This window comes from Ranitomeya variabilis, chromosome 1, assembly GCF_051348905.1.
Source record: "Ranitomeya variabilis isolate aRanVar5 chromosome 1, aRanVar5.hap1, whole genome shotgun sequence".
Classification (NCBI taxonomy): Eukaryota; Metazoa; Chordata; class Amphibia; order Anura; family Dendrobatidae; genus Ranitomeya; species Ranitomeya variabilis.
The window spans coordinates 143,472,178-143,497,489 of NC_135232.1; the positions used below are offsets into that span (position 1 = coordinate 143,472,178).

At 47.5% G+C, this 25,312-nt stretch overlaps 1 protein-coding gene across 2 annotated transcripts in view; it reads left to right on the forward strand.

Moving 5' to 3' along the window:
* Positions 1-25,312, forward strand: part of PCSK1 (proprotein convertase subtilisin/kexin type 1) — a 122,742-nt gene that overhangs the window by 19,284 nt on the left and 78,146 nt on the right. The gene's annotated exons all lie outside the window — the stretch shown is intronic.

Sequence of the window (25,312 nt, forward strand, 5' to 3'; positions counted from 1 at the left end):
ATTTTTTTTAAACATTCCAAAAATTCCTGTGAAGCACCTGAAGGGTTAATAAACTTTTTGAATGTGGTTTTGAGTACCTTGAGGGGTGCAGTTTTTAGAATGGTGTCACTTTTGGGCATTTTCTGTCATATAGACCCCTCAAAGTCACTTCAAGTGTGAGGTGGTCCGTAAAAAAAATGGTTTTGCAAATTTTGTTGCAAAAATGAGAAATCGCTGGTCAACTTTTAGGGTATGTGCACACGTTGCGGATTCTGCTGCGGATTTTTCCGCAGCGGATTTGTAAAATCCGCAGTGCAAAACCACTGCGGTTTTCACTGCGGATTTTCTCGCTGTTTCTTCTGCGGATTCCTCTGCGGTTTTTCAACTGCACTTTCCTATTGGTGCAGGTTGAAAACCGCTATGGAATCCGCACAAAGAATTGACATGCTGCGGAAAATAATCCGCTGCGTTTCCGCTCGGATTTTTCCGCAGCATGTGCACAGCGTTTTTTTTTTCCCATAGGTTTACATGGTACTGTAAACTTTGGGAAAACTGCTGCGGATCCGCAGCGGATCCGCAGCAAAATCCGCAGCGTGTGCACATACCCTAAACCCTTATAACTCCCTAACAAAAAAAAATTATGTTTCCAAAATTGTGCTGATGTAAAGCAGACATGTGGGAAATGTTGTTTATTAACCCCTTAGCGACCTTTGACGCATACGCTGCGTCATGAAAGTCGGTGCCAAAGCGACCTATGACGCAGCGTATGCGTCATGGAGGGATCGCGTCCCTGCAGATCGGGTGAAGGGGTTAACTCCCATTTTACCCGATCTGCAGAGACAGGGGGAGTGGTGCTTCAGCCCAGGGGGGGTGGCTTCACCCCCCCGTGGCTACGATCGCTCTGATTGGCTGTTGAAAGTGAAACTGCCAATCAGAGCGATTTGTAATATTTCACCTAAAAAACTGGTGAAATATTACAATCCAGCCATGGCCGATGCTGCAATATCATCGGCCATGGCTGGAAAACCTGAAGTCACCCCCCCCACACCCACCGATCGCCCCCCCAGCCCTCCGTTAGTCCTCCGGTCCCCTCCGTCCGCCTGCCGGCTCCCCCGTCCTGCTGTCCGCTCCCTCCTTGCTCATGATCCCCCCCCCCTGTGCTCCGATCACCCCCCCTGTGCTCCGATCCACCCCCCCACCACCCCTTCATACTTACCGATCCTCCCGGTGTCCGGCCGTCTCCTCGCTGGGCGCCGCCATCTTGGAAAATGGCGGGCGCATGCTCAGTGCGCCCGCCGAATCTGCCAGTCGGCAGATTCCTTACAGGTACATTTTGATCGCTGTGGTAGGTTCTATCACAGCGATCAAAATAAAAAAAATAATAAATAACCCCCCCCCCCTTTATCACCCCCATAGGGACAATAATAAAATAAAGAATTTTTTTTTTTTTTCCACTAGGGTTAGGGTTAGAACTAGGGTTAGAACTAGGGGTAGGGTTAGGGGTAGGGTTAGGGTTACGGGTAGGGTTAGGGGTAGGGTTATGGCATGTGCACACAGAGCGGATCGGCCGCGGATCCGCAGCGGATCGGCCGCGGATCGGCCGCGGATCGGCAGCGGATCGGCAGCGGATCGGCAGCGGATCCGCAGCGGATCGGCAGCGGATCGGCAGCGGATCCGCAGCGGATCGGCAGCGGATCGGCAGCGGAATCGGCAGCGGATCGGCAGCGGATCCGCAGCGGATCAGCCGCGGATCCGCAGCGGATCGGCAGCGGATCAGCCGCGGATCCGCAGCGGATCGGCCGCGGATCCGCAGCGGATCGGCAGCGGATCCGCAGCGGATCCGCAGCGGATCGGCCGCGGATCCGCAGCGGATTGGCAGCGGATCCGCAGCGGATTGGCCGCGGATCCGCAGCGGATCGGTAGCGGATTGGCCGCGGATCCGCAGCGGATTGGCAGCGGATCCGCAGCGGATTGGCCGCGGATCCGTAGCGGATTGGCTGCTGCGAATTCGAAGCAGTTTTCCATCAAGTTTACAGTACCATGTACACCTAAGGAAAACCAAATCCGCTGTGCCCATGGTGCGAAAAATTCCGTGCAGAAACGCTGCGTTGTATTTTCCGCAGCATGTCAATTCTTTGTGCGGATTCCGCAGCGTTTTACACCTGTTCCTCAATAGGAATCCGCAGGTGAAATCCGCACAAAACAACACTGGAAATCTGCTGTAAATCCGCAGGTAAAACGCAGTGCCTTTTACCTGCAGATTTTTCAAAAATCGTGCGGAAAAATCTCACACGAATCCGCAACGTGGGCACATAGCCTTAGGGTTAGGGTTGGAATTAGAGTTAGGGTTGGAATTAGGGCTAGGGTTTGAAATAGGGTTAAGATTAGGCTTGTGGTTAGGGTTACGGATAGGGTTAGGGGTGTGTTGGGGTTACAGTTGTGGTTAGGGTTGGTATTAGGGTTACGGTTGGGATTAGGGTTAGGATTAGGGTTGGAATTAGGGTTACGGGTGTGTTGCGGTTAGGGTTGTGGTTAGGGGTGTGTTGGGGTTAGGGTTGTGATTAGGGTTATGGCTACAGTTGGGATTAGGATTAGGGGTGTGTTGGGGTTAGTGTTGAAGTTAGAATTGAGGGGTTTCCACTGTTTAGGCACATCAGGGGTCTCCAAACGCAACATGGCGCCACCATTGATTCCAGCCAATCTTGCGTTCAAAAAGTCAAATGGTGCTCCCGCCCTTCCAAGCCCCGACGTGCGCCCAAACAGTGGTTTACCCCCACATTTGGGGTACCAGCGTACTCAGGACAAACTGGGCAACAACTGTTGGGGTCCAATTTCTCCTGTTACCCTTGCAAAAATAAAAAATTACTTGCTAAAACATAATTTTTGAGGAAAGAACAATTATTTTTTATTTTCACGGCTCTGCGTTATAAACTTCTGTGAAGCACTTGGGGGTTGAAAGTGCTCACCACACATCTAGTTAAGTTCCTTCGGGGGTCTAGTTTCCAAAATGGGGTCACTTGTGGGGTGTTTCTACTGTTTAGGCACATCAGGGGCTCTGCAAATGCAATGTGACGCCCGCAGACCATTCCATCAAAGTCTGCATTTCAAATGTCACTACTTCCCTTCCGAGCCCTGATGTGCGCCCAAACAGTGGTTTACCCCCACATATGGGGTATCAGCGTACTCACAACAAACTGGGCAACAAATATTGGGGTCCAAATTCTCCTGTTACCCTTGTGAAAATAAAAAATTGCTTGCTAAAACATCTTTTTTGAGGAAAGAAAAATGATTTTTTATTTTCACGGCTCTGCGTTGTAAACTTCTGTGAAGCACTTGGGGGTTGAACGTGCTCACCACACATCTAGATAAGTTCCTTGGGGGGTCTAGTTTCCAAAATGGGGTCACTTGTGGGGGGTTTCTACTGTTTAGGCACATCAGGGGCTCTGCAAATGCAATGGGATGCCCGCAGACCATTCCATCAAAGTCTGCATTTCAAATGTCACTACTTCCCTTCCGAGCCCTGACGTGTGCCCAAACAGTGGTTTACCCCCACATATGGGGTATGAGCGTACTCACAACAAACTGGCAACAAATATTGGGGTCCAAATTCTCCTGTTACCCTTGTGAAAATAAAAAATTGCTTGCTAAAACATCTTTTTTGAGGAAAGAAAAATGATTTTTTATTTTCACGGCTCTGCGTTGTAAACTTCTGTGATGCACTTGGGGGTTCAAAGTGCTCACCACACATCTAGATAAGTTCCCTTGGGGGTCTAGTTTCCAAAATGGAGTCACTTGTAGGGAGTTCCTACTGTTTAGGCACATCAGGGGCTCTGCAAACGCAACCTGATGCCCGCAGAGCATTCCATCAAAGTCTGCATTTCAAAACGTCACTACTTCCCTTCCGAACCCCGACGTGTGCCAAAACAGTGGTTTACCCCCACATATGGGGTATCAGCGTACTCAGGAGAAACTGGACAACAACTTTTGGGGTCCAATTTCTCCTGTTACTCTTGCAAAAATAAAAAAATTCTGGGCTAAAAAAATATTTTTGAGGAAAGGAAACACATTTTTTATTTTCACGGCTCTGCGTTATAAACTTCTGTGAAGCACTTGGGGGTTCAAAGTGCTCACCACACATCTAGATAAGTTCCCTTGGGGGTCTAGTTTCCAAAATGGAGTCACTTGTAGGGAGTTCCTACTGTTTAGGCACATCAGGGGCTCTGCAAACGCAACCTGATGCCCGCAGAGCATTCCATCAAAGTCTGCATTTCAAAACGTCATTACTTCCCTTCCGAACCCCGACGTGTGCCAAAACAGTGGTTTACCCCCACATATGGGGTATCAGCGTACTCAGGAGAAACTGGACAACAACCTTTGGGGTCCAATTTCTCCTGTTACTCTTGCAAAAATAAAAAAATTCTGGGCTAAAAAAATATTTTTGAGGAAAGGAAACACATTTTTTATTTTCACGGCTCTGCGTTATAAACTTCTGTGAAGCATTTGGGGGTTCAAAGTGCTCACCACACATCTAGATTAGTTCCTTGGGAGGTCTAGTTTCCAAAATGGGGTCACTTGTGCGGGAGCTCCAATGTTTAGGCACACAGGGGCTCTCCAAACGCGACATGGTGTCCGCTAATGATTGGAGCTAATTTTCCATTCAAAAAGCCAAATGGCGTGCCTTCCCTTCCGAGCCCTGCCGTGCACCCAAACAGTGGTTTACCCCCACATATGGGGTATCATCGTACTCAGGACACACTGGAAAACAACATTTGGGATCCAATTTCTCCTATTACCCTTGGGAAAATAAAAAATTCTGGGCTAAAAATCATTTTTGAGGAAAGAAAAATTATTTTTTTATTTTCACGGCTCTGCGTTATAAACTTCTGTGAAGCACCTGGGGGTTATAAGTGCTCACTATGCATCTAGATAAGTTCCTTGGGGGGTCTAGTTTCCAAAATGGGGTCACTTGTAGGGGAGCTCCAATGTTTAGGCACACAGGGGCTCTCCAAACGCGACATGGTGTCCGCTAACGATTGGAGCTAATTTTCCATTCAAAAAGTCAAATGGCACGCCTCCCCTTCCGAGCATTGCCGTGCACCCAAACAGTGGTTTACTCCCACATATGAGGTATCGGCATACTCAGGAGAAATTGCCCAACAAATTTTAGGATCCATTTTATCCTGTTGCCCATGTGAAAATGAAAGAATTGAGGCTAAAAGAAATTTTGTGTGAAAAAAAAAGTACTTTTTCATTTTTGCGGATCAATTTGTGAAGCACCTGGGGGTTTAAAGTGCTCACTATGCCTCTAGATGAGTTCCTTGGGGGGTCTAGTTTCCAAAATGGGGTCACTTGTGGAGGAGCTCCAATGTTTAGGCACACAGGGGCTTTCCAAACGCGACATGGTGTCCGCTAACGATGGAGATAATTTTTCATTCAAAAAGTCAAATGGCGCTCCTTCCCTTCCGAGCCTTACCATGTGCCCAAACAGTGGTTTACCCCCACATGTGAGGTATCGGTGTACTCAGGAGAAATTGCCCAACAAAATTTAGGATCCATTTTATCCTGTTGCCCATGTGAAAATGAAAAAATTGAGGCAAAAATAATTTTTTTGTGAAAAAAAAGTACTTTTTCATTTTTACGGATCAATTTGTGAAGCACCTGGGGGTTTAAAGTGCTCACTATGCTTCTAGATAAGTTCCTTGGGGGGTCTAGTTTCCAAAATGGGGTCACTTGTGGGGGAGCTCCAATGTTTAGGCACACGGGGGCTCTCCAAACGTGACATGGTGTCCGCTAAAGATTGGAGCCAATTTTTCATTCAAAAAGTCAAATGGCGCTCCTTCCCTTCCGAGCCCTGCCGTGCGCCCAAACAGTGGTTTACCACCACATATGAGGTATCAGCGTACTCAGGACAAATTGGACAACAACGTGCGTGGTCCAGTTTCTCCTTTTACCGCTGGGAAAATAAAAAAATTGTTGCTAAAAGATCATTTTTGTGACTAAAAAGTTAAATGTTCATTTTTTCCTTCCATGTTGCTTCTGCTGCTGTGAAACACCTGAAGGGTTAATAAACTTCTTGAATGTGGTTTTGAGCACCTTGAGGGGTGCAGTTTTTAGAATGGTGTCACTTTTGGGTATTTTCAGCCATATAGAACCCTCAAACTGACTTCAAATGTGAGGTGGTCCCTAAAAAAAATGGTTTTGTAAATTTTGTTGTAAAAATGAGAAATCACTGGTCAAATTTTAACCCTTATAACTTCCTAGCAAAAAAAAAATTTATTTCCAAAATTGTGCTGATGTAAAGTAGACATGTGGGAAATGTTATTTATTAACTATTTTGTGTCACATAACTCTCTGGTTTAACAGAATACAAATTCAAAATGTGAAAATTGCAAAATTTTCAAAATTTTCGCCAAATTTCCGTTTTTTTCACAAATAAACTCAGAAATTATCGACCTAAATTTACCACTAACATGAAGCCCAATATGTCACGAAAAAACAATCTCAGAATCGCTAGGATCCGTTGAAGCGTTCCTGAGTTATTACCTCATAAAGGGACACTGGTCAGAATTGCAAAAAATGGCAAGGTCATTAAGGCCAAAATAGGCTGGGTCATGAAGGGGTTAACTATATTATGTGATATAACTCTCTAATTTAAGGGCATAAAAACAAAAAGTTTGAAAATTGCTAAATTTTCATAATTTTTGACAAATTTCACAAATTAATGCAAGTCATAGCGAAGAAGTTTTACCACTAATATAAAGTACAATATGTCACGAGAAAACAATGTCAGAATCACCAGGATCCGTTGAAGCGTTTCAGAGTTATGACCTCATAAAGTGACAGTGGTCAGAATTGTAAAAATTGGCCCTGTCACTTAGGTGAAAACAGGCTTCGGGGTGAAGGGGTTAATGTTGATGTTGTAGTGTGGCTAAAGGTTGTATAGTCGACGGGAGGTATGTATCACAGAGAAGGCTTGTCGCTGTGATGTAACCCGGAGTGTTTTCTGTAATGCACATAAAGCAATAAGGAAGTGTTTAAGTATATTTGGGTCCAGGTTACGGGTAGCTATGAGAGATGGGAGGGTCTGGCTACCCATATACCTCACCCCTGGGTAAGGGGCATAACCATGCCTATCTATGTTTGTTTCAGGACCTGTGGTGATGTCAGAACCACATGTCTAATCGTGTGATGGGTTCCTGGGAGTGGTTTCAGGCTACATAATGGAGCTGTGTTTGGCTTAGGCTAGGTTCCCATTGCGTTAATGGGTGAGCGCTAACGGACAGCGTTGCACGGCGAAATTAACGCCGTGCACCGCGTCCATTAGCGCTCCCATTAACGGCAATGTTTAAGCGCATTGCTAGCGCGTGTCATTTTCGGCACGCGCTAGCGGGGACGTTTAACGCGACCCCTTAAAAGACATTGCGTTAGCGCAATCCGCTAGCGCTTAGCGCTAAACGGATTGCCCTAACGCAATCTGAACCTAGACTTATGGCAGTGAGTGTTTGGGAATCTGTGAGTGTGGACAAAGATCCCTGTGTCCAGGCAGGACACTACAGACAGGAGTCTGTGTGTGTGGAGGAGAAAGCCTCCACAGTGTGTTAACCCCTTAACGACCGCCGATACGCCTTTTAACGGCGGCCGCTAAGGGTACTTAATCCACAGCGCCGTTAATTAACGGCGCTGTGGAAAAAGTGAATAGCGCCCCCCAGAGTCGGATTTTCTCTGGGGTCTCGGTTGCCGAGGGTAGCCGAGACCCCAGAGAACATGATTCGGGGGGTTTTTACCGACCCCCGAGTTGCGATCGCCGGTAATTAACCGTTTACCGGCGGTCGCAACAAAAAAAAAAAAACGCGATTTGCCGTTTAATTTCTCTGTCCTCCGATGTGATCGCACATCGGAGGACAGAGAAATGTGGTCCCCGATGGCCCCCAATAGCCCCCCAATACTTACCTACCTCCCCCGGTGCTCCTCGTGTCTCCCCATGGGCGCCGCCATCTTTTTTCCGGGAAAAAATGGCGGGCGCACGCGCAGTGCGCCCGCCGCCCGGCACCCGGATGTTCTTTGGGGTCTCGGCTGCCGGGGGTAGCCGAGATCCCAAAGAACATGATCGGGGTCGATTTGCACCGACCCCTGCTTTGCGATCGCCGGTAATTAACAGTTTACCGGCGACCGCAAAAAAAAAAAAAAAAAAAAAAAGCGATCAGTTATTTCTCTGTCCTCTGATGTGATCGCACATCAGAGGACAGAGAAATAGGGGGATTCGGGGACCCTATCATACTCACCCGGGGTCCCTGGGTCCTCTTCTGTCTTCTCCTGCCAGCCGGCTTTTTCATCATGGCGGGCGCATACGCAGTGCGCCCGCCATCTGCTGCCATCTGCCGGCCGGCAGGAGAAGACAAGTTGGGGCTAAAATTAGGGTTAGGGTTAGGGTTAGGGTTAGAGTTAGGGTTAGAGTTAGGGTTAGGGTTAGGGTTAGGGTTAGAGTTAGGGTTAGGGTTAGGGTTAGAGTTAGGGTTAGGGTTAGAGTTAGGGTTAGGGTTAGGGTTAGGGTTAGAGTTAGGGTTAGAGTTAGGGTTAGGGTTAGGGTTGGGGCTAAATTTAGGGTTAGGGTTAGGGCTAGGGTTAGAGTTAGGCTACTTTCACACTAGCGTTTTTTGGCTTCCGTCGCAATGCGTCGTTGGAGAAAAAATGCATCCTGCAAAAGTGCTTGCAGGATGCGTTTTTTCTCCATTGGCTTGCATTAGCGACGCATTGCGACGGATTGCCACATGTCGCATCCGTCGTGCGACGGATGCGTCGTGCTTCGGCGGACCGTCGGCACAAAAAAAACTACATGTAACTTTTTTGTGCGACGTGTCCGCCATTTCCGACCGCGCATGCGTGGCCGGAACTCCGCCCCCGCCTCCCCGCACCTCACAATGGGGCAGCGGATGCGTTGAAAAAACAGCATCCGCTGCACCCGTTGTGCGGCGCTTACAACGCTAGCGTCGGTACGTCGGCCCGACACACTGCGATGGGCCGAGTACGACGCTAGTGTGAAAGTAGCCTTAGGCTTCTTTCACACTTGCGTCGGTACGGGGCGGTCGCAATGCGTCGGCCTGATGTACCGACGCACGTTGTGAAAATTGTGCACAACGTGGGCAGCGGATGCAGTTTTTCAACGCATCCGCTGCCCAGTCTATGTCCTGGGGAGGAGGGGGCAGAGTTACGGCCACGCATCCGCGGAAATAGCGGACGCGACGTACAAAAAAAAGGTTACATTGAACTTTTTTTGTGACGACGGGGGCTAAAGTTATGGTTAGGGTTGGGGCTAAAGTTAGGGTTGGGGCTAAAGTTAGGGTTAGAGTTGGGATTAGGGTTAGCGTTTGGATTAGGGTTGGGATTAGTGTTACGTTTGGGATTAGGGTTGGGATTAGGGTTAGGGTTGGGATTAGGGTTAGGGGTGTGTTGGATTTAGGGTTTTGATTAGGGTTATGGTTAGGGTTGAGATTAGGGCTGTTTTGGGGTTAGGGTTGTGATTATCGTTAGGGTTGTGATTAGGATTATGGATCGGGTTGAGATTAGGGTTAGGGCTGTGTTGGGGTTAGGGTTGGAGTTAGAATTGGGGGGTTTCCACTGTTTAGGTACATCAGGGGGTCTCCAAACACGACAGCCAATTTTGCGCTAAAAAAGTCAAATGGTACTCCCTCCCTTCTGAGCTCTGCCGTGCGCCCAAACAGTGGTTTACCCCCACATATGGGGCATCAGCGTACTCGGGATAAATTGGACAACAACTTTTGGGGTCCAATTTCTCCTGTTACCCTTGTGAAAATAAAAACTTGGGGGCTAAAAATCTTTTTTGTTGGAAAAAAATATATTTTTTTATTTTCACTACTCTGCATTATAAATTTCTGTGAAGCACTTGAGCTTTCAAAGTTCTCACCACATATCTAGATAAGTTCCTTAGGGGGTCTAGTTTCCAAAATTTGGTCACTTGTGGGGGTTTCTACTGTTTAGGTACATTAGGGGTCTGCAAACGCAACATAACGCCCGCAGACAATTCTATCAAAGTCTGCATTCCAAAATGTCGCTCCTTCCCTTCCGAGCTCTGCCGTGCACCCAAACAGTGGTTTACCCCCACATATGGGGTACCAGCATACTCAGGACAAATTGGACAACAACTTTTGGGGTCCAATTTCTCTTGTTACCCTTGTGAAAATAAAAATTTGGGGGCTAAAAAAATCTTTTTTGTGGGAAAAAAAATATTTTTTATTTTCACTACTCTGCATTATAAACTTCTGTGAAGCACTTGGGCATTCAAAGTTCTCACCACATATCTAGATAAGTTCCTTGGGGGGTCTATTTTCCAAAATGGGGTCACTTGTTGGGGGTTTCTACTGTTTAGGTACATTAGGGGTCTGCAAACGCAACATAACGCCCGCAGACAATTCTATCAAAGTCTGCATTCCAAAATGGCACTCCTTCCCTTCCGAGCTCTGCCGTGCGCCCAAACAGTGGTTTACCCCCACATATGGGGTACCAGCATACTCAGGACAAATTGGACAACAACTTTTGGGGTCCAATTTCTCTTGTTACCCTTGTGAAAATAAAAACTTGGGGGCTAAAAAATCTTTATTGTTAAAAAATGTATATTTTTTATTTTCACGACTCTGCATTATAAACTTCTGTGATGCACTTGGGCATTCAAAGTTCTCACTACACATCTAGATAAGTTCCATGGGGGGTCTAGTTTCCAAAATGGGGTCACTTTTGGGGGGTTTCTGCTGTTTAGGCACATCAGGGGCTCTCCAAACGCGACATGGCGTCCGATCTCAATTCCAGTCAATTTTGCATTGAAAAGTCAAATGGCGCTCCTTTGCTTCCGAGCTCAGCCATGCGCCCAAACAGTGGTTTACCCCCACATATAGGGTGTCGGCGTACTCAAGACAAATTGTACAACAGCTTCTGGGGTCCATTTTCTCCTGTTACCCTTGGTAAAATAAAAATTTGGAGGCAAAAAGATCATTTTTGTAGAAAAAATTCGATTTTTTTATTTTCACGGCTCTACGTTATAAACTTCTGTGAAGCACCTGGGGGTTTAAAGTGCTCACCACACATCTAGATAAGTTCCTTAAGGGGTCTAGTTTCCAAAATGGTGTCATATGTGGGGGGTCTCTACTGTTTAGGCACATCAGCGGCTCTCCAAACGTGACATGGCGTCCGATCTCAATTCCAGCCAATTCTACATTGAAAAAGTAAAACGACACTCCTTCTCTTCCAAGCTCTGCGGTGCGCCCAAACAGTGGTTTACCCCCATATATGGGGTATCGACGTACTCAGGAGAAATTGCACAACAACTTTTGTGGTCTAATTTCTCCTGTTACCTTTGTGAAAATAAAAATTTGGGGGCAAAAAGATCATTTTTGTAGAAAAAATGAGATTTTTTATTTTCACGGCTCTACGTTATAAACTTCTGTGAAGCACTTGGGGGTTCAAAGTGCTCACCACACATCTAGATAAGTTCCTTAAGGGGTCTAGTTTCCAAAATGGTATCACTTGTGGGGGGTTTCCACTGTTTAGGCACATCAGGGACTCTCCAAACGCGACATGGCATCCGATCTCAATTCCAGCCAATTCTGCATTGAAAAAGTCAAACGGTGCTCCTTCAATTCCAAGCTCTGCGGTGCGCCCAAACAGTGGTTTACCTCCACATATGGGGTATCGACGTACTCAGGAGAAATTGCACAACAACTTTTGTGGTCTAATTTCTCCTGTTACCCTTGTGAAAATAAGAATTTGTGGGCGAAAAAATCATTTTTGTGAAAACAAATGCGATTTTTTATTTTCACGGCTCTACGTTATAAACTTCTGTGAAGCACTTGGGGGTTCAAAGTGCTCACCACACATCTAGATAAGTTCCTTGGGGGGTCTAGTTTCCAAAATGGTGTCACTTGTGGGCGGTTTCCACTGTTTAGGCACATTAGGGGCTCTCCAAACGCGACATGGCGTCCGATCTCAATTCCAGCCAATTCTGCATTGAAACAGTCAAACGGTGCTCCTTCACTTCCAAGCTCTGCGGTGCGCCCAAACAGTGGTTTACCTCAACATATGGGGTATCGGTGTACTCAGGAAAAATTGCACAACAAAATTTGTGGTTAAATTTCTGTTTTTACACTTGTGAAAATTAAAAAAAATGGTTCTGAAGTAAAATGTTTGCAAAAAAAAGTAAAATGTTCATTTTTTTCTTCCACATTGTTTTAGTTCCTGTGAAGTACGTAAAGGGTTAATAAACTTCTTGAATGTGGTTTTGAGCAGCTTGAGGGGTGCAGTTTTTAGAATGGTGTCACACTTGGTTATTTTCTATCATATAGACCCCTCAAAATCACTTCAAAGGTGATGTGGTCCCTAAAAAAAACATGGTGTTGTAAAAATGAGAAATTGCTGGTCAACTTTTAACCCTTATAACTCCCTAACAAAAAAAAAAATTGTTTCCAAAATTGTGCTGATGTAAAGTAGACATGTGAGAAATGTTATTTATTAACTATTTTTTGTGACATATCTCTCTGATTTAAGGGCATAAAAATACAAAGTTTGAAAATTGCAAAATTTTAAAAATTTTCGCCATATTTCCATTTTTTTCATAAATAATCGCAAGTAATATCGAAGAAATGTTACCACTAACTTGAAGTACAACATGTCACGAAAAAACAATCTCAGAATCAGCGGGATCCGATAAAGCGTTCCAGAGTTATAACCTCATAAAGTGACACTGGTCAGAATTGTAAAAATTGGCTCGGTCATTAAGTACCAAATTGGCTCTGTCACTAAGGGGTTAAGGCTCCAGGACTGGGCCTGCGTGCCTACAGACCTGAGAGAGCGGAGCTCTTCTATGGACTTTTATGCTATGTCGGCCTGATGTATGGACTGTTTTCCTTTTTGTTGCTGCCTTGCTGGTTTATGGAGCAAATAAATCCACATGGACATTAAAGAGAATGTGCCTCCTGTTTCCTCGAACGCACCTGAGTGAGTGAACCCCTACAATGTAAAAAAATCCTCATGTTGCAGTGACTATTGTTGTATTCTGATAAAACTGAGGGGTATTCCTGTTTCAACACGTTAACAACTGTCCACTTCTAGATTGGTGGGTGTCCGCCTACTGAGGCTAGAAGGGTACACCGATTCCCTTTGTGAATGAAGTGTCAGCGTTCATGCACGACCGTGAATCTATTCCTTCTCAATGGAACTGCCTGACAGCTGTGCTCAGTTATCTCCCATAATCCTATACTGGATGCATAGTGCGGTGGTTAATCATGTGCACTGCTACGTCATTCAGAATTGAAGCATTGGTACCCTATTCTGGAGATTTGGTGAGTGCCTCATTGGTCGGACCCCCACCAAACCAGCACTTATCAGTGATTACTTCTAGTAACTGTATCCCTTTTAGGCACTTTCAGTGCATCGAGGAGTAAAAATAGATAGGGTCTGGTTCAATCGAGGTTAGTTGGAAAGCAGCATGTTCATATGCAGATGTCACCAATAATTACAATAGGATATGAAAGTAAAGAATTTAAGTCAGACCACTTTTAGATGGCTATTATGCAGGCACAGTTTAGCTTCGTGTTACAGCTGAAATGCTCAGACCTCCTCAAGATCTAATTTGGTGAAGCTAGATAACTATAGGATTCTATGGCGAATTGTAGGTCATCAAGTCCCCTTTGGACATTCATCCTTTCTTCAACCAAATGTGCATATCTTGTCAGTTAATCGAGTAAGTCGCCGCTGACAGAACCTTTAAATCCTGCAGGAACGAAAGGATTACGTGCTGAAATTCAACATGCCCTATCCTTCTCTTCCCTATATATTCAGTGGAGTTGGAAAGCCTCCTTAGACATTAGAAGGTCAAATTCTGCAAGTTCAAACAACATAATATAATGTTCATGGAGTCTTAACAAGTCTGGAGGTCCACATGTTATTGCCATAAAATGGAAACTACTGTAAAATACACCCATATAATGATATAATGGCCATCTGAATGAATTCCCATATACATATATATGGATAACTCAGTTCTCCATATACATGAATACCTTGATTTAACATGTCCCTTTTGTCACATTATTTTCAGGGGTACCATCATTTCTGTCCAGGCCTATTTCATGAGTTTTATTTTTTTTTTTAATTCTGTGGAAGCATGGTTGAAAAGCAATGTCTGACTTTCATTTGTTCATTTTCATGGATTTTTAACCTCTTTCTGACCTCGGACAGGATAGTACGTCCGAGGTCAGAACCCCCGCTATGATGCGAGCTCCGGCGGTGAGCCTGTATCAAAGCCGAGACATGTCAGCTGTTTTGAACAGCCATCGAGCCATAGGGCCGGAAATGCACGCATCGCTGACCGTCACATGATCGGGGGTCAGCGATGCGTCGGCATGACAACCAGAGGTCTCCTTGAGACCTCTATGGTTGTTAATACCGGATTGCTGTGAGCGCCACCATGTGGCCGGTGCTCATAGCAATGCAGCAATTCTACTACATAGGAGTGATCTATGCTTCGCTCCTATGTAGCAGAGTCGAGTTGTGCCAGCTTCTAGCCTTCCACGGAGGCTATTGAAGCATGGCAAAAGTAAAAAAAAAATGTTTTCAAAAATATGAAAAAAGAAAAATATGACAGTCACCCCCCTTTTGCCCCATTCAAAATAAAACAATAAAAAAATAAAAAATACATATGTTCGGTATCGCCGCTTTCAGAATCACCCGATCTATCAATAAAAAAAGGATTAACCTGGTCGCTAAACGGCGTAGCGAGAAAAAAATTAGAAATGCCAGAATTATTTTTTTTTGGTCACCGCGACAATGCATTAAAATGCAATAACGGGCGAGCAAAAGAACTTATCTGCACCAAAATGGTATCATTAAAAACAATAGCTTGGCGTGCAAAAAATAAGCCTTTACCCAACCCGAGATCACGAAAAATGAAGACGCTATGGGTACTGGAAAAATTGCTCAATTTTTTATTTTTTTTTTAGCAAAGTTTGGAAATTTTTTTTAACCACTTAGATAAAAAAGAATCTTGACATGTTTGGTGTCGATGAACTTATAATGACCTGGAGAATCATAATGGAAGGTCAGTTTTAGCATTTAGTGAACCTAGCAAAAAAGCCAAATGAAAAACCATTGTGGGATTGCACTTTTTTGCAATTTCACCGCACTTGGAGTTTTTTTCCCATTTTCTAGTACATGACATGCAAAAAACAATGATGTCATTCAAAACAACAACTTGTCCCGCAAAAAATAAGTCCTCACATGGCCATATTGACAGAAAAATGAAAAAAAGTTATGGCTTTGGGAAGGAGGGGAGCGAAAAACAAAAAATGAAAATACCCGGGGTCATGAAGGGGTTAATTTATTGTTACTTTTGTCAGTTTCAAGTTATTTCTGTGACCATTGTGGGTTTTTCTGTCATTAGAAAAATATACAGTATGTTTCCAAAATTATGCTGATGTAAATAGACATGTGAGAAATGTTATTTATCAACTATTTTGTGCGATATGACTCTCTGATTTAAGGGTACAAAAATTAAAAGTTTCAAAATTGCAAAATTTTCAAAATCTATGCCAAATTTCTGATTTTTTTCATAAATAAACGCAAGTCATATCAAATAAATTTTACCACTAACATGAAGTACAATATGTCACGAAAAAATAGTCTCCGAATCAGTGGAATCTGTTGAAGCATTCCAGAGCTACAACCTCATAAATTGACAGTGGTCAGAATTGTAAAAATTGGCTTGATCATTTAGTACAAAATTGGCTCTATCACTAAGGGGTTAAAAGTCCATAAAAATTACAAATCTTAATACCTGAGTTGATGTTTCTAACTGTTATGGACTGTTAAATTGATTCAATAAATTACAGATTTTATCCAGTTAGTTGTGCCTGAATCTACATTTTTTTTCCCTAAAAACCTAAGATATCTGTAAATTAAGGTTTTATGGCTTTAGAATAAGATTGGATTTATATCTGAAGGGATCGAGCATATCTGGACTATATTTCAAGTTAGAGCTTGCAATCTGTGTGTCGTCATACAGCCTCAGTTTACACACATAGCTTTGCCCAGGGCCGCCATCAGGGCATTGCTGCCCTTACTGGTGTAAGCGCCCAGTGAGCAGAAGCAAAGAGGAGGGGCCCCGACTGGATAAGACACTCCATTTTTTGCTTCTGCTCACTGGACAGTTTTAAAAAACTGTATCGTGACCAGGGGTGGAATTCAGCTGCTCTTGCAGAATCAGTTGCTACTACGTACCGGCAAGAAAAAGTGCCTTTATGCAGTTCTAATGTTGGTATCTGCACTCCCATGTGTCTCTCAGGGGGTGGCACAATCCTCCTGCAGCTGGAGCGCTGTACCGCCCCCTGAGAGATAGCACTCAATGCTGCAGTGTAGGCTGGGCAGGAGCACTCCTGACTCCTGAATAATCACTCACCCCAGCAGCGTCACAGCTATCAGGCTGTGGAACATGGGAAGGCAGGGCTAAACGGGGGGTGGAGCCAGAGACAACCAAGGAGAAGGAGGCAGAAGGAAAGAAAGAAAAGAGCGGGGGATAGAAAAGATGGAAGAAGTGTCAAGAGAGACAGAGGCAGGAGACAGCAAAGATAAAGACAGAAGACAAGAGAGAGGCATGAGACAAGAGAGACAGGTATAAGACACTGGCTGTCTCCTCCCTGACTTACCTCTTTTTCCTTCACTGCCCTCCCTCTTATCTGACTGCAGTATATTGGCAGTACATGCCAGTGTTTCTTGTCATTTATGATCAATGTTTTATTGTGTGTCGTTTTTCTATTGGCTGCAGCCTATGCTTTTATAAGCTGCCAGAAAAGAACATAATTAGGGGTGGGATTTGTCCGGTTCGGGGGGTGACCGATTGTTCAAATCCCTGATCCGGTTCTGTGTGCCGCCTATTTGAACTGAATGTACGTCCTCAGCCAGGGCCCCTCTCCTCACTGAACCCCAGGGTTGGAATTCAGCCGTTCACTCAGTAACTGAACGTGCATCCTCGGATGCACATTCAGTTTAAATCTATTGTCATGCAGGACCGCTTCCTGCGCTACAATAGGACCCACTAGTAGTGTTGAGCATTCCGATACCGCAAGTATCGGGTATCGGCCGATACTTGCGGTATCGGAATTCCGATACCGGGATTCCGATACTTGCCGCGTATCGGATACCGGAATCGGAAGTTCCCAGATTCAAAATGCACAAATTCAGCCAATGAGAATGATTTCAAGTGTGGGCACATCCTGTTCAGCATGGAGGGCATGAAACTACTGGCATGGCTGTGATTGGCTGCTGAAATGATGTCATGATGCAGTTTAAAAGTCGCTGGCGCCATTTTGCGATCACTCTGCTGTGAATTCAGTTAGTGACAGGACGCTGTTTGCTGACTGAGGGCCAGTTTAGAGATAGCGATTTGCTTCTTTGTGCTTTCCAAAGGCTAATTTAGCAACCGCTGTGTTCACCTACTATTCACCTTGCTTTTGCCTTGTAGCGCTGTTTTCACAGCGATCTGCAAGGTCTGTGTGTGTGTGTGTGTGAGTGCAGCCCACTCTCTAGTCTGAGTGCAGCCACATAGGCCATCCATAGCTGGTTGTATTCAGATCAGGGAGGGTGGTTCATTGCCTCATACTGTTCTTTTTTTTTTTTTTTTTCTTCCAAGTAGTGTAGTCTGCTGCTAATTTTTAACAAAAAATCCTATTAGTGTCTTTCCACCCGTCTCCAGCTAATTTGTGGAAAAACACTACATAGGATAACGTAGAGGAGGGTTTTTGGGCCTTGCAGCGCCGTTTACGGCTGTCTGCACGGTCTCCGTGTGACTGCAGCTCGCCCTGTAGTCTGTGAGCAGCCATAGCCTGGTTGTCTCCAGCTCAGGGTTGTTCACTGCGTCATACCGCAAAATCAATTTTCATTTTCTTTTAAGTAGTGCAGGCTGCTGCACATTTTTTCAAAAAATTCCTATTAGTGTCTTTCCACCCGTCTCCAGCTAATTTGTGGAAAAACACTACATAGGATAACGTAGAGGAGGGTTTTTGGGCCTTGCAGCGCCGTTTACGGCTGTCTGCACGGTCTCCGTGTGACTGCAGCTCTATCTGTTGTCAGTTCAGCCCCAAAAAAATAAATAAATAATAAAGTTCACCAAACACACCAGTGACACCACTTTACATTTGTGTAGGCCACATTAGCTCATATTAAAGTCTAGTCCACACTTTAGAAAATTAGTGTTTCTTATACCTGTTAGGAGGAGTTGTTCAGGAATAAGCACACAAAGCCGTTAGTACTTTTCTGCTTATCTTTATCAGTCAACCAAGATGAAGAAGGCAGTGAGTAAGGCACGTGGGCGTGGGCGTGGAGCAGGGAGGGGACGTGGGGATTCTGTGCCTGCTGCGGGCACCGGTGACTCATCAGCACCCACTTTCACCAGGGAACAGTCATTCATGCGCAGCTTTGTGGCAGAGCGCCGTACACCGCTGCTGCGTGAAGAACAAATTGAAGCCGTTGTCGGATGGATGGCAGCTAATGCATCAACTTCAATTAGTGCCACATCCTCTCAGACACAGAGCACTGGAGAGCAGCCATCTGTCTCTTCACCACCTGCCAAATTGCCCAGGCAGACAGAGAGCCCAGGACAGGAGCCGTCTCTACTTCTGTTCTCTGAATCTCTTGGCTTGGAAACAGGGGGCCAGCCAAGCAGCATTGGAGAAATGGAAGAAAAGGCAGGGTGCAGTGATGCCCAACAGCTTTTTCTCTCTTCCTCTGAAGAGGCGGGTGGGCCAGTGGCTCCGGTCACCACATCGCAGGCCGCATCAGCTGATGATGACACTCAGGTGCCACTTACTGGTGCGTGCTCTGCTGCTGAGACTACCCAGGAGGAGCAGTTGGGGGCAGAGGGTAGTGTAGATGATGAGGTCCTTGACCCATCTTGGCGTGAGGGACAGGAAGGTGGTGGGAGCAGCTCTGAGGAAGAGATTCCCCGTACGGCCCAAAGAGGGAGAGGGAGGGGGAAGACTGCGGATCCTGCAGCCTCCGCTTTGGCACCCGTTAGGAGCATGTCTCTTCCAAAAGCCAAAAAGGGCGCTCCCAAGACTTGCAGTGCCTGGTCCTTTTTTGACACAGTTGCAGATGACATTTGCTATGTCAAATGCAAGGTGTGTCATCACAAAGTCAAAAGAGGGAAAAATGTCAGCAACCTCAATACCTCCAACATGTGGAAACATGTGCGCACCAGGCACCCGGCGGAGTTAGAAAAACACACTGAAGAGCTAGGCCAACCAACAGCGGCAGCTACCACCTCTTCAGCTCGTGTTGCCTCTTCCTCCAGCTCACACGCAGCTGGTTCGGCTTCCTCCCAGGATCGCCGTGGAAGAATCTCTGGCCCTGTTGTCCAGAGACCCGCTGTAATTCCACCCGCAGCACCACTTTCCCAGTCATCCACACACTCCCAGCCCAGTCTACAGCCATCGGTAGTACAGGCATGGGAGAAAAGGCGGCCTTTCTCGTCAAACCACCCATGAGCACAGGCTCTGACTGCAGGCATTGCCAAACTTCTGTCACTGGAAATGCTGTCATTCAGGCTGGTGGAGACTGACAGCTTCCGTGACTTGATGTCATTGGCAGTCCCACAGTACAATGTGCCCAGCCGCTTTTACTTCAGCAGGCAAGCCGTCCCTGCCCTGCACAAGCATGTGGAGGGACACATAAAACACGCGCTACTGAACGCCGTCAGTAGCAAGGTCCACCTCACCACCGATGCGTGGACCAGTCAACATGGACAGGGGCGATACCTTTCCCTCACTGCCCATTGGGTTAATGTCGTTGAGCCGGGTACAGACCGTGCGAGTGGCGCAGGACGTGTCCTGCCCACTCCAAGGATTGCAGGAATCCATTCTGTACGCATTGACTCCTCCTCCTACACCAGTTCCTCAGAATCATCGCTGCAGGAGCCGTCACAGTCCACCTCCACATGGACCCGTGATGAACGTGTACCTGTTACGACCGACATGAGCACAGCCGTGGCCAAACGTCAACAGGCCGTCTTGAAATTAATTTCTTTGGGGAATCGAAGCCACACAGCGCAGGAGCTCTGGAATGCCATCAAGCAGGAGAGCGATGTGTGGTTTGTGCCAGCGAATCTCCAGCCAGGCATGGTAGTGTGTGATAATGGCCGAAATCTGGTGGCAGCTCTGGGCCTCGGCAACCTCACTCACATCCCATGTCTGGCACATGTGCTCAATTTGGTCGTGCAGAGTTTTCTGAGGGACTATCCGGATCTTGATGCACTGCTGCACAAGGTCCGCCTAGAGTGTGCTCACTTGCGGCGTTCCAGCACGGCAAAAGCGCGCATTGCGGCTCTGCAGCGCCGACACCGCCTGCCGGAACATCGCATCATATGTGACCTACCTACCAGGTGGAATTCCACGTTACATATATTGGAGCGGTTGTGTGAGCAGCAGCAAGCTGTAATGGAGTACCAGCTGCTTCAGGTGCAAAGAAGTCGCACTCAGCGCCGTACAGACTTCACAACCACAGAGTGGGCCACTATGAATGACGTCTGCCAGGTTTTGCGTCCCTTTGATTATTCCACGCGGATGGCGAGTACAGATGATGCACTAGTCAGCATGACTGTCCCCCTTATCTGCCTGCTTGAAAAATCACTGCAAGCGCTAAGGGATGATGTTGTGGAAGAGGTGGAGGATGAGGATTCAGCATTTCCATCATCTTCTGGACAGTCAGCGCCACGTGGTTCCTCACAAACGCGTAGGCAGGGGACAGTTTGTGAGGAGGATGAGGAGGAGTCAATGGAGGAGGAAGACATCCGTCCAGAGGAGGGAGTTACACAATTGTCCAGTACTCAGTGTGTACAGCGAGGGTGGGGTGATGACGAGCGGGCAGAGATCACGCCTCCAGCAGGGGAAAGCGTTTCTTGGGCAGTTGGCAGTCTGCAGCACATGGTGGATTACATGCTGCAGTGCCTGAGAAACGACCGCCGCATCGCCCACATTCTCAACATGTCTGATTATTGGGTGTTCACCCTCCTCGATCCTCGCTACCGGGACAACGTAGAAAGCCTCATCACACCGTTGAATCGGGAGCGAAAAATGCGGGAGTACCAAGACACACTGGTGAATTCCATCATCTTCTCCATTCCAACTGAGAGAAGTGCTGCTAGTGCATTCCAAAGCAGCTCAGTACGTCCAGGCAGTGGTGGAGGCTCTGCACAAAGAGGGAGCAGAAGCAGTGCCTCTGCCCAAGGCAAGACCAGTATGGCCCAACTGTGGCACAGTTTTCTGTGCCCGCCACAAAAGTCTACACCATCACAGACGGCTCCAGTCAGCAGGAGGCAACGGTTCCGTCAGATGGTGACAGACTACATGTCTTGCCCTCTTGCTGTACTCCCAGACGGCTCTTCCCCTTTCAAGTTTTGGGTCTCAAAGCTGGATACATGGCCAGAGCTAAGCCAGTATGCATTGGAGGTGCTGTCTTGCCCTGCGGCCAGTGTATTATCGGAACGTGTCTTTAGTGCTGCAGGTGGTGTACTAACTGACCGTCGCATGCGACTATCCTCCGATAACGTTGACCGGCTTACTTTCCTGAAAATGAACAAGGCCTGGATCTCGCAGGAATTTGCCACTCCTCTTCTTGATTAAATAATTAGGTGACTGTCTACAGTATCCAGGTCTCCTGTTGTGTTCATCTTTCTACCACCTGAACTTAAATTCCTGGGCTCCAACACCGCCAGTTGAGGCTCAGAAGTGCCGTCTGCACAGTCAAAACATACGACCCAGTGTTATTGGGTTTCAGTAACGTCAGCTGATCCCCAGCTGTGTAGCCGGCAATGTGTCCTGCGACCGCCACGCTGACACAACAACTGAAATGTAAGGGAACCTGTCCCCCCCCCCCCAAGGCGTTTGTTACTGAAAGAGCCACCTTGTACAGCAGTAATGCTGCACAAGGAAAAGGTAGCTATTTTTGTTTAGCTCCTTGCACACGCAGAACTTAACACTTATGAAATGTGTCCACTGATACCGTAAAACCGTCCCGGAGGTGGGACTTTCCTTTGTAATATGACGCAGCACAGCCGTCATTCCTACCCCCTTGGCGCCGTGCTCCTCAGCGTTGTTTGATTCCGTCCCGGAGCCTGCGCTGTTATGTTATTCCTTGGCCAGGCACACTTAGCGCTGCCCGTCTTCTTACATCATTTGGTGTCAGGATGGCTGCGCCTGTGCGGCCGCGCTGGCCGAGAGCCCGCCTCGCAGTGTCTTCTGATTTCATCCCACTGGGGGCCTGAGATCCATGGACATGCGCAGTGCATATCTGAACCTCCACCTCTCACTCATCTCCCTACGGCTTCTTCAGACTGTGCGGTGTCAGCTGGTCCCTAATAGCATGCCACGGCCGTGACACCGCACAGTCTTAAGAAGCCGTAGGGAGGGGAGTGAGAGGCGATATGCACTGCGCATGTCCATGGATCTCAGGCCCCCAGTGGGATTAAATCAGAAGACAGTACGAGGCGGGATCTCGGCCAGCGCGGCCGCACAGGCGCAGCCAGCCTGACACCAAATGATGTCAGAAGACGGGCAGCGCAAAATGTGTGCATGGCCAAGGGCTAACCTAACAGCGCAGGCTCCGGGACTGATTCAAACAACGCTGAGGAGGCGGCGCACGGCGCCAAGGGGATAAGAATGACGGCTGTGCTGCATCACATCACAAAGGAAAGTTCCACCTACCGGACGGTATCACGGTAGGAGGGGACACTTTTCATAAGTGTTAGGTTCAGCATGTGCAAGGACCATAATTAAAAGAGCTAAGTTTACCTTTTCCAGCATTAGTGCTGTACATGATGGCTCTTTCAGCTACAAACGCCTGGGGGGGGGTTAAAGTTTCCCTTTCAACTTGCTCCAGTGCAGGCTTCGGCCTACACTCTGCTCCCTCTCCTCCTCCTGCTGACCCTGGGCTCTAACACCGCCAGTTGGGGCCCAGATGTGCTAGCTGCACAGAGCCAAACACCAGCCAATGTGTCAGTGGGGTTCAGCACCGCCAGCTGTTCCCCTGCTGTGTAGCCGGCAACGTGTCCTGCAACAGCCACGCAGACACAAGAACTGAAATTGAAGGAAACCTGTCCCCCCTCCCCCAGGCGTTTTTACGTTTTACAGCCACCTTGTACGACAGTAATGCTGCATGTGTGCAAGGTGGCTCAGAAACTTATTCTCCTTGCCCATGTTGAAGTGAACACGTCTAAAAATGAGTCCTCTGCGACCATTAAAACGTCCCTCAGGTGTGATTTTGCTTTGTATTGACACGCAACAAGCTCCTTGGTAGCGCTGCCCGTCTTCTGGCATCATTGTTTGGCTGCCTGCGCCTCTGCGGCCGCCTTGCCCCACACAACGCCCCTCGGTGTCTTATTTATTGGGACTGCGAGGGTGTGATTGATGGGCATGAACGGTGCATTTCTTCGCCTGTCCCTCATCTCCTTCCGCCTTCTTCGGACTGTGCGTCTTCATGGCCGTGGCATGCGATAAGGGATCAGGTGACGCCGCATAGTCTGAAGCGGGTGTAAGAACCCAAGCGAGAGGCGAACATATGTGCTGCGCCAGGCCATGAATCCCAGACCCGCAGTGTTTTAACAATGTTAAGACACTGCGGGGCTGGGATTCATGGTCATCGCAAACCGCAACGGCCGACATAACATGATGTCAGAGGATGGGCAGCGCTAACAGCGCAAGGCCAAGGGATAACACAAAAGCGCAGACTCCTGTGCAACAAATAACGATGCTCAGGAGGCCGCGCAAAGCACCAAGGTGGCATTTTTGCCAGCTGTACTGCGTCTCTTTACGAAGGGAACTCACGCCTCAAAATCAGTTTGACTGTGTAAGGGCCTAAATGTTATACGTGTTCCTTTCAGCGTGTGCAAGGAGCAAAATTAAAAGAGCAACCTTTGACTTGTGCAGCATTACTGCTGCATAAGCTGTGGCTCTTCTACTTTGTAACACCTGAGGGGGGGTTAAAGGTTACCTTTGAAATTGGTTCAATTAGGCTTCGGCCTACACTCTGCTCCCCCTGCAGAGCCCGGGCTCCAACACCGCCAGTTGGGGCCCGGTACTGCTAGCTGCACAGAGCAAAACACCAGCCAGTGTGTCAGTGGGGTTCAGCACCGCCAGCTGTTCCCCTGCTGTGCAGCCGGCAACGTGTCCTGCAACAGCCACGCAGGCACAACAGACCCAAAGCTGCCGCCAGTGCAGGCTTCGGCCTACACTCTGCTCCCTCTACTCCTCCTGCTGACCCTGGGCTCTAACACCGCCAGTTGGGGCCCGATACTGCTAGCTGCACAGAGAAAAACACCAGCCAATGTGTCAGTGGGGTTCAGCACCGCCAGCTGTTCCCCTGCTGTGTAGCCGGCATCGTGTCCTGCAAAAGCCACGCAGACACAAGAACTGAAATTGAAGGGAACCTGTCCCCCCTCCCCCAGGCGTTTGTACGTTTTACAGCCACCTTGTACAGCGGTAATGCTGCATGTGTGCAAGGTGGCTCATAAACGTATTCTCCTCGCACATGTGGAACTGAAAACACGTCTAAAATGTGTCCTCTGTGTGACCATTTAACCGTCCCGGAGGTGTGACTTTCCTTTGTAATGACACGCTGCAACCCCCTTGGTAGCGCTGCCCGTCTTCTGGCATCATTGTTTGGCTGACTGCGCCTCTGCGGCCGCCCTGACCCACACAACGCCCCTCGGTGTCTTATTTATTGGGACTGCGAGGGTGTGATTGATGGGCATGAGCAGTGCATCAGTTCGCCTGTCCCTCATCTCCTTCCGCCTTCTTCAGACTGTGCGGCTTCATGGCCGTGGCATGCGATAAGGGATCAGCTGACGCCGCACAGTCTGAAGCGGGTGTAAGGACCCGAGTGTGAGAGGCGAACATATGTGCTGCGCCAGGCCATGAATCCCAGACCCGCAGTCTTTTAACAATGTTAAGACACTGCGGGGCTGGGATTCATGGACATCGCGAACCGCACCGGCCGACATTAAATGATGTCAGAAGATGGGCAGCGCTAACAGCGCTAGGCCAGGGGATAACACGACAGCGCAGACTCCTGTACAGCAAATAACAACGCTCAGGAGGCTGCACCCAGCACCAAGGTGGGATTCTTGACATCTGTGCTGCGTCTCATTACAAAGGGAACTCGCGCCTCCAACACAGTTTGACTGTATAAAGGGCTAAATGTTATACGTGTTTCATTCAGCGTGTGCAAGGAGCAAAATTAAAAGAGCAACCTTTGACTTGTGCAGCACTACTGCTGCATAAGCTGT